Genomic DNA, 10,074 nt, shown 5'->3' on the forward strand with positions numbered 1-10,074 from the left:
TCTTTTCTTTTCAATGATTTTTGAAAATTCTTCCATCTCTCATCTCCTTCTAATTATTTATTTATTTACTAACACTTCTCTTCATCTCAAAATTCGAACCATTTCTTCCTCTTGGTGTTCGAATTTCTCTTCTTTTATTCTTTTCTTCTTCTACTCACATAAAGGAATCTCTATACTGTGACATAGAGGATTCCATATTTTCTTTTCTGTTTTCTTCTTTTTTCATATGAGCAGGAACAAGAATAAGAACATTCTTGTTGAGGCTGATCTTGAACCTGAAAGGACTCTGAAGAGGAAGCTAAGGGAAGCTAAAGCACAACCCTCTGGAGAAAATCTGACAGAAATTTTTGAAAAAGAAGGAGACATGGCCGAAAATAATAACAATGCAAGGAAGATGCTTGGTGACTTTACTGCACCAAATTCCAATTTACATGAAAGAAGCATCTCAATCCCTACAATTGGAGCAAACAATTTTGAGCTAAAGTCTCAATTAGTTTCTCTGATGCAACAGAACTGCAAGTTTCATGGACTTCCATCAGAAGATCCTTTTCAATTCTTAACTGAATTCTTGCAGATCTGTGATACTGTTAAGACTAATGGGGTTGACTCTGAGGTCTATAGGCTTATGCTTTTCCCGTTTGCTGTAAGAGACAGAGCTAGAATATGGTTGGACTCTCAACCTAAAGATAGCCTGAACTCTTGGGATAAGCTGGTCACCGCTTTCTTAGCCAAGTTCTTTCCTCCTCAAAAGCTTAGCAAGTTTAGAGTGGATGTTCAAACCTTCAAACAGAAAGAAGGTGAATCCCTCTATGAAGCTTGGGAGAGATATAAGCAACTGACCAAAAAGTGTCCTTCTGACATGCTTTCAGAATGGACCATCCTGGATATATTCTATGATGGTCTGTCTAAATTATCAAAGATGTCATTGGACCATTCTGCAGGTGGATCCATTCACTACACCTAAAGAAAACGCCTACAGAAGCTCAAGAACTCATTGACATGGTTACAAATAACCAGTTCATGTACACTTCTGAAAGGAATCCTGTGAGTAATGGGACGCCTCAGAGGAAGGGAGTTCTTGAAATTGATACTCTGAATGCCATATTGGCTCAGAATAAAATATTGACTCAGCAAGTCAATATGATTTCTTAGAGTCTGAATAGATTGCAAGCTGCTTCCAACAGTACTCAAGAGGCATCTTCTGAAGAAGAAGCTTATGATCCTGAGAACCCTGCAATAGCAGAGGTGAATTACATGGGGAACCCTATGGAAATACCTATAATCTCTCATGGAGAAATCATCCAAATTTCTCATAGAAGGATCAACAAAAGCCTCAACAAGGCTTTAATAATGGTGGAAGAAACAGGTTTAGCAATAGCAAGCCTTTTCCATCATCCACTCAGCAATAGACAGAGAATTCTGAGCAGAATCCATCTAGCTTAGAAAATATAGTCTCTGATCTATCTAAGGCCACTTTAAGTTTCATGAATGAAACAAGGTCCTCCATTAGAAATTTGAAGGCACAAGTAGGCCAGCTGAGTAAAACAGTCACTGAAACCCCTCTTAGTACTCTCCCAAGCAATACAGAAGAGAATCCAAAAAGAGAGTGCAAGGCCATTACCTTACTTGGTGTGGCCGAACCCAAAGAGGAGGAGGAGAACGTGAATCCTAGTGAGGAAGACCTCCTGGGACGTTCACTGACCAATAAGGAGTTTTCCTTTGCGGAACCAAAGGAATCTGAGGCTCATCTAGAGACCATAGAGATTCCATTGAACCTCCTTTTACCATTCATGAGCTCTGATGACTATTCTTCCTCTGAAGAAGATGAAGACATTACTGAAGAGTAAGTTGCTAAGTACCTTGGTGCAATCATGAAGCTGAATGCCAAATTATTTGGTAATGAGACTTGGGAAGATGAACCTCCCTTGCTCACCAATGAACTGAATGCATTGGATAGGCAAAAATTACCTCAAAAGAAATAGGATCCTGGTAAATTCCTAATTCCCTGTAACATAGGCACCATGACCTTTGAGAAGGTTCTGTATGACCTGGGGTCAGGAATAAACTTAATGCCACTCTCTGTAATAGAGAAACTTGGGATCTTTGAGGTGCAAGCTGCCAGAATCTCATTAGAGATGGCAGATAACTCAAGAAAACATGCTTATGGACTAGTAGAGGACGTGTTAGTAAAGGTTGAAGGCCTTTACATCCCTGCTGATTTCATAATCCTAGACACTGGGAAGGATGAGGATGAATCCATTATCCTTGGAAGACCCTTCCTAGCCACAGCAAGAGCTGTGATTGATGTGGATAGAGGAGAATTGGTCCTTCAATTGAATGAGGACAACCTTGTGTTTAAAACTCAAGGATCTCCTTCTGTAACCATGGAGAGTAAGCATGAAAAGCTTCTCTCACTGCAGAGTCAACTAAAGCCCCCACAGTCAAACTCTAAGTTTAGTGTTGGGAGGTCCCAACAATGCTCTGAAAATCTGTGAGGCTCCATGAGAGCTCACTGTCAAGCTATTGACATTAAAGAAGCGCTTGTTGGGAGGTAACCCAATGTTATTTAATTATATCTATTTTATTTTTATTGTTATTTCGTGTTTTATTAGGTTGAGGATCATGTGAAGTCACAAGAACAACTGAAAAATTAAAAATAGAATCAAAAACAGCAGAAGAAATAGCACACCCTGGAGGAAGAGCATTCTGGCATTTAAACGCCAGAAACAAGCACTAAGCTGGCGTTTAACGCCAGAAATAAGCATCAACCTGGCGTTAAACGCCAAAAACAGGCTACATTTGGGCATTTAACGCCAAAAACAGGCAGCAGTCTGGCGTTAAACGCCAGGATTGCACTGCAAGGGTGTTTACATGCCCAATAGAAGCAGGGATGATACATCCTTGACCCCTCTGGATCTGTGGACCCCACAGGATCCCCATCTACCCCGCTCTTTCTTCTTTTGCTCGAGGACGAGCAAACCTTTTAAGTTTAGTGTGGTAAAAACATTGCTTTTTGTTTTTCCATAACCATTTATGGCACCTAAGGCCGGAGAAACCTCTAGAAAGAGGAAAGGGAAGGCAAAAGCTTCCACCTCCGAGTTATGAGAGATGGAGAGATTCATCTCAAGGGTCCATAGCTCAATAGTAGGGCATTTGACTGCACATCAAGAGAGCCCAATTATGGACCTCAACAAGAGCATGAGGAAATTCCTCACCATAAAATCCCTGAGATGCCTCAGGGGATGCACTTTCCTCCACAAAACTATTGGGAGCAAATCAACACTTTCCTAGGAGAATTAAGCTCCAATATGGGACAACTAAGGATGGAGCACCAAGAGCACTCCATCATCCTCCATGAGATTAGAGAAGATCAAAGAGCTATGAGGGAGGAGCAACAAAGACAAGGAAGAGACATAGAGGAGCTCAAGAGCACCATTGGTTCTTCAAGAAGAGGAAGACGCCACCCTCACTAAGGTGGACCCGTTCCTTAATCTCCTTGTTCTTATTTTCCTGTTTTTCGGTTTTTGAGCCTTATGTTTTATTTATGTTTGTGTCTTTACTATATGATCATTAGTGTTTAAATGTCTATGTCTTAAAGCTATGAATGTCCTATGAATCCATCACCTCTCTTAAATGAAAACTCTTTTAATTACAAAAGAACAAGAAGTACATGGTTTTGAATTCATCCTTGAAACTAGTTTAATTATTTTGATGTGGTGACAATACTTTTTGTTTTCTGAATGAATGCTTGAACAGTGCATATGTCTTTTGATATTGTGGTTTATGAATGTTAAATATGTTGGCTCTTGAAAGAATGATGAAAAAGGAGAAATGTTATTGATAATCTGAAAAATCATAAAATTGATTCTTGAAGCAAGAAAAAGTAGTGAATACAAAAGCTTGTGAAAAAAAAGAGAAGAGAAAAGAAAAATGGCGAAAAAAAAGAAAGAAAAAGAAAAAGCAAGCAGAAAAAGCCAAAAGCTCTTTAAACCAAAAGGCAAGAGCAAAAAGCCAATAGCCCTTAAAACGAAAAGGCAAGGGTAATAAAAAGGATCCAAGGCTTTGAGCATCAGTGGATAGGAGGGCCTAAAGGAATAAAATCCTGGCCTAAGTGGCTAAACCAAGCTGTCCCTAACCATGTGCTTGTGACGTGAAGGTGTCAAGTGAAAACTTGAGACTGAGCGGTTAAAGTCAAGGTCCAAAGCAAAAAAAAAAAGAGTGTGCTTAAGAACCCTGGACACCTCTAATTGGGGACTTTAGCAAAGCTGAGTCACAATCTGAAAAGGTTCACCCAGTTATGTGTCTGTGGCATTTATGTATTCGGTGGTAATACTGGAAAACAAAGTGCTTAGGGCCACGACCAAGACTCATAAAGTAGATGTGTTCAAGAATCAACATACTGAACTAGGAGAATCAATAACACTATCTAAATTCTAAGTTCCTATAGATGCCAATCATTCTGAACTTCAATGGATAAAGTGAGATGCCAAAACTATTCAAGAGGCAAAAAGCTACTAGTCCCGCTCATCTGATTAGAGCTAAGTTTCATTGATATTTTAGAATTTATAGTATATTCTCTTCTTTTTATCCTATTTGATTTTTAGTTGCTTGGGGACAAGCAACAATTTAAGTTTGGTGTTGTGATGAGCGGATAATTTATACGCTTTTTGGCATTGTTTTTACATAGTTTTTAGTATGATTTAGTTAGCTTTTAGTATATTTTTATTAGTTTTTAAATAAAATTCACATTTCTGGACTTTACTATGAGTTTGTGTGTTTTTCTGTGATTTCAGATATTTTTTGGCTGAAATTGAGGGACTTGAGCAAAAATCAGATTCAGAGGTTGAAGAAGGACTACAGATGCTGTTGGATTCTGACCTCCCTGCACTCAAAGTGAATTTTCTGGAGCTACAGAAGTCCAAATGGCGCGCTCTCAATTGCGTTGGAAAGTAGACATCCAGGACTTTCCAGCAATATATAATAGTTCATACTTTTCCCGAGTTTAGATGACGCAAACTGGCGTTCAACTCTAGCTCTCTGCCCTATTCTAGAGTTAAACGCTAGAAACAGGTTACAAACAGGCGTTTAACTCCAAGGAAGACCTCTACATGTGAAAGCTTCAATGCTCAGCCCAAGCACACACCAAGTGGGCTCAGAAGTAGATTTCTGCATCATTTACTCATTTCTGTAACCCTAGTAACTAGTTTAGTATAAATAGAACTTTTTACTATTGTATTTACATCTTTTGTTCATCTTTGGATTATCTTTTGATCCTTTGATCACGTTTAGGGGGCTGGCCATTCGGCCATGCCTGGACCTTCATCACTTATGTATTTTCAACGGTAGAGTTTCTACACACCATAGATTAAGGTGTGGAGCTCTGCTGTTCCTCATGAATTAATGCAAAGTACTATTGTTTTTCTATTCAATTCAAGCCTATTTCTTCTCTAAGATATTCATTCACACACAAGAACATGATGAATGTGATGATTATGTGACGCTCATCATCATTCTCACTTATGAACGCATGCTTGACAAACACTTCCGTTCTACATGTAAACAAGCTTGAATGTGTATCTCTTAGCCTTCTGATCTACGATCAGAGTTTTCGTGGTATAGGCTAGAATTATTAGCGGCCATTCTTGAGATCCGGAAAGTCTAAACCTTGTCTGTGGTATTCCGAGTAGGATCTGGGAAGGGATGGCTGTGACGAGCTTCAAACTCGCGAGTGCTGGGCGTAGTGACAGACGCAAAAGGATTACTGGATCCTATTCCAGCATGATCGAGAACCGACAGATGATTAGCCATGTGGTGACAGCGCATTTTGGACCATTTTCACTGAGAGGACAGGATGTAGCCATTGACAACGGTGATGCCCTACATAAAACTTGCCATGGAAAGGAGTAGAAAGGACTGGATGAAAGCAGTAGGAAAGCGGAGATTCAGAAGGAACAAAGCAACTCCATACGCTTATCTGAAATTCTCACCAATGAATTACATAAGTATCTTTATCTTTATTTTATGTTTTATTTATCTTTTAATTATCAAAACTCTATAACCAATTGAATCCGCCTGATTGAGATTTACAAGGTGACCATAACTTGCTTCAAGCCGACAATCTCCGTGGGATCGACCCTTACTGACGTAAGGTTTATTACTTGGACGACCCAGTGCACTTGCTGGTCAGTTATGCGAAGTTGTGACAAAGAATTGAGATTACGATTGTGCGTACCAAGTTGTTGGCGCCATTGAGATCACAATTTTGTGCACCACACCCAGACTAGCCTAGTCTTCTAACTTTGTCTCTCAAGAAACAAAAGTGAGAGTGTAAAAAGAACACTAAACCAGAGAGATGCCAAAAGAAGATGCTGATGTCGCTACCTCGTTGTCAATAGTCAAGTCCACTATCTCTATATCCATCTCAGGATCCTCATCGTCCCCAGAAGTTAAATCCACAACCTCTATCTCCTTGATGTCCTCATCATCAGAAATAATGATCACCTCTGATGTACTTTGGGGACTACCATCACTGCTGTCGCCTACAAAAGCTGTACCACTAGAAAAAATCTGCTCAACTGCTGAAAGAAGACCAAAAGCTGCGGCTGAAGTCCCGATAGGCTCTATGGTGAAAGGGTCAGAGGAGTGAGTAGAAAGAGACTCTATCAACAGGTCCAAATCCACTGGAGGAGACTCAGGGATGTAGTTATTGACGCCAGGGCATCTTGGCTAGTTTCAGAAGCCATTTTTAGTAAGTTTTAGGTTAGTTTCATGCATTTTCTTAGGCAATAAGCAAGTATTTGGCTGAATATGCATTCATATCTTGATTCAAGCAAACATTGTGAATTCTAAACAATTTCATGAGAATAATGCAAGGATTGATGATAGAATGAATGATGCATCATCTCATGATTAAGAGCAAGACTTTGATGCACTTTGTTTGATTGATTTTAGGTAAGAAGAAGTAGAGAAGAGCCACGTTAGTGGCCACGTTAGTGCCACTAACGTGGCCATTAACGTGGAAGAGGGGATAGCTTGCAACGTTAGTGGTAAAGTTAGCACCACTAACGTGTTCGAAGGTCAATTATGTTCACGTTAGTGGCCCCGTTAGTGCCACTAATGTAGGCACTAACGTGGAACAAAGAAGAATTTGCAACGTTAGTGGTGAAGTTAGCACCACTAACATGAGGAATGGCCAAAGAAGCCCACGTTAGTGCCACTAACGTGGACACTAACCTGGAACAAAGGGGAGTTTGCAACGTTAGTGGTGAAGTTAGCACCACTAACGTGTTCGAAGCTAGGGTATACCCACGTTAATGGCCACGTTAATGCCACTAACGTGGGCCATTAACGTGGAGAAAAGGATGAATTGGACGTTAATGGTGAAGTTAACACCATTAACATGATCAAAGTTAGGAAAGGCTACATTAGTGGCCACGTTAGTGCCACTAACGGTGGGGTTAACGTGACTCAAAGAGGTTGGGGACGTTAGTGACCAAGTTAGTGCCACTAACATCTTCGAACTAGGAATTTGCACTTGATGTTAACCACACTAACAGCCTGACTAACGTGAATGATACCCAACTTAAACTCTTCCAAGCAAGCTGAGAAAGCCCACTGAGATTGTAACTGCTTCATCTAAGCTCAAAGGCCCACATCCAGAGACTTGCAAAGATAACTGAAGATCAGAGAAGTAGTATATATAGGGGTAGTTTCGAACTAGAAGGGAGATTGGGACCTGGGGATCCAGGATTGTAAACACTCTGTATTTACTTTTCTCTGTAATTCAATTTTACTTTCAGAATGTATTTTACTTTTCCATCTTCCATTCCCAGAGCTATGAACAACTAAACCCACCTTCATTGGGTTAGGGAGCTTTGTTGTAATTCAATGGATCAATTATAGTTCTTATTCTTCTTCTTCTTTCCATTCTCTTTGATTTACTTGAAAGCTTTCGCTCTTCATCCAATTGAGCAATTGTCTCGGAAGAGAAATTGCTCATACTTGGGTTTCCTCTGAACCTTGGAAGAGGAATGAGGAAATCATGCTAGAAATACTTTCTCATGTTGGACTGGATTGGGGGTTGGATGGATATAGTGACATATAATCCTCCCAATACTTCGATCTAGGAAAACATGTGGTATAATTAGTGATCGCACTTCATCTCTTCCCATGAACAATTAGATCAAGGAATTGGATAATTGTTCAAGCTTAGAGAGATTGAATTGCCAAGGAATTGGGATTCAATCACCTAAGATTTCCAAGAGATCAATGAGTTGCATGGATTGAGGAAGAGATGAGAATGAACTTGATCCGGAGAATACAATATCTCCTGAGCCCAATGAGCCTCCCATTTCTGATCTCCCCATTCTCTATATTCTGCTATTTTACATTTATGCTCATCACCCCCATTCCCATTTAATTTTCTGCAATTTGCTTTCTGCAATTTACATTCTGCCATTTACCTTCCGTTATTTATGTTTCTTGCAATTTACATTTCCCGCCATTTTAATTTCTGCAAAATTCCAATTCAATTCTGCTTAGTTCAACTAGAACACAACTCTAATTAAAGTTGCTCAACCAATCAATCCCTGTGGGATTCGACCTTACTCTACTGTGAGTTTTTACTTGACGACAATTCGGTATACTTGCCGAAGAAAATTTGTAGTGATACAGATTTTCCGTGCATCAGTTATTGACGACAAGGCCAGACTCAGGCACTGTCTGACCATCCTGCTGTGCTGGAATAGGACCTCCATGCATGAAGTCAAAAGGATGGTAGACACAATCGAGATGTAACCACGACAGTGGAAAAGCATACAGTGCATCAAGATCAAAGGGTGAAGCTAGCAAGTGCTGAAAAGGATGGTCTTTAACTACGTATTTACAGACTCGAGGCTCCGCGGTCACCATATAGAAGCTTTGAAGGACAAGATCCTAGTACACATAAGGTTGCTCGAGCTCATAGGAAAAGACATCCATCTCCATCTGAAGGGGGGGGGGGGTAGGAAGATAGGGAGTAAGAACTTGGAAGTTCTTAGTAGGGTAGGGGTGAAATAAGTGAAGTTGCTTGATAAACCACTATTTTATGGTTTATCTTGTGCTCAATTGAGTGATTTTTATCAACTCTTTACCCACTTATTCATACTATTTGCATGGTTTTACATCTGCCTTCCTAATTATGTGCTTCGATTGAAAACATGCTTCTTTGGCCTTAAGTTCCCTATGTTTAATCCTTTCTTATTACCATTAGATGCCTTGATATGTGTGTTAAGTGATTTCAGAGATTACAGGGCAGGAATGACTCAGAGGATGGAAAGAAAGCATGCAAAAGTGGAAGGAATACAAGAAGTTGGAGAAATTGCTAAGCTGTCTAGTTTGACCCTCTCGCACTAAAACGACCATAACTTGAGCTACATAGGTCTAAATGACGCGGTTCCAGTTGCATTGGAAAGCTAACGTCCGGGGCTTCGATTTAATATATAATATATCATAGTTTCCCTGACGCTAGGTGACGCAAACATGTGCTCCACGCAGACGCGTCGCAGTGACAAAAAACCAGCGTGGCAGATTTTGCAACCAGCGATTTCTGGGCTGTTTCTGACCCAGTTTTTGACCCAGAAAGCACAGATTAGAGGCTATAAAGTGGGAGAATCCATTCATTCATAATCATAAGCTTTCATATTCACAATTTTAGGATTTAGATATAGTTTTTAGAGAGAGAGGTTCTCTCCTCTCACTTAGGATTATGATTTTAGGATTTCTATTAGTTTAGTTCAACTCATCTTCAGTCACAGTTCAATATTCCTTTTATTTTGTATTTCTCTTCTACTTTCAGATGCTTTAATGCTTGTATTAGTTATGTTGCCTAATTGGCTTATGAACTCCATGTTAGAATTGATTTCTTTATTTAATATAATTTGAGGTATTTCAGAATTATGATTGCTTTCTTTTATTTATATAAATAATTTAGATTTTTTTCTTTTGGCTTTGGTTGAGTCGTTGGAGACACTTGAGTTATCAAACTCATTGTTGATTAAAAATTGGAATTCTTTAAGAATTAATTTAAGTTCCAAT

The 10,074-nt window shown here is 39.6% G+C and overlaps 1 non-coding gene across 1 annotated transcript; it reads right to left on the reverse strand.

Annotated features, from left to right (window-relative positions):
- Positions 1-757: 757 nt before the first annotated feature.
- On the reverse strand, positions 758-861 carry LOC112787284 (small nucleolar RNA R71). The gene has a single exon (XR_003194705.1). It is a non-coding gene; the product is annotated as a small nucleolar RNA R71 (small nucleolar RNA).
- Positions 862-10,074: the final 9,213 nt, after the last annotated feature.

This window comes from Arachis hypogaea, chromosome 20 (assembly GCF_003086295.3).
Source record: "Arachis hypogaea cultivar Tifrunner chromosome 20, arahy.Tifrunner.gnm2.J5K5, whole genome shotgun sequence".
NCBI lineage: Eukaryota > Viridiplantae > Streptophyta > Magnoliopsida > Fabales > Fabaceae > Arachis > Arachis hypogaea.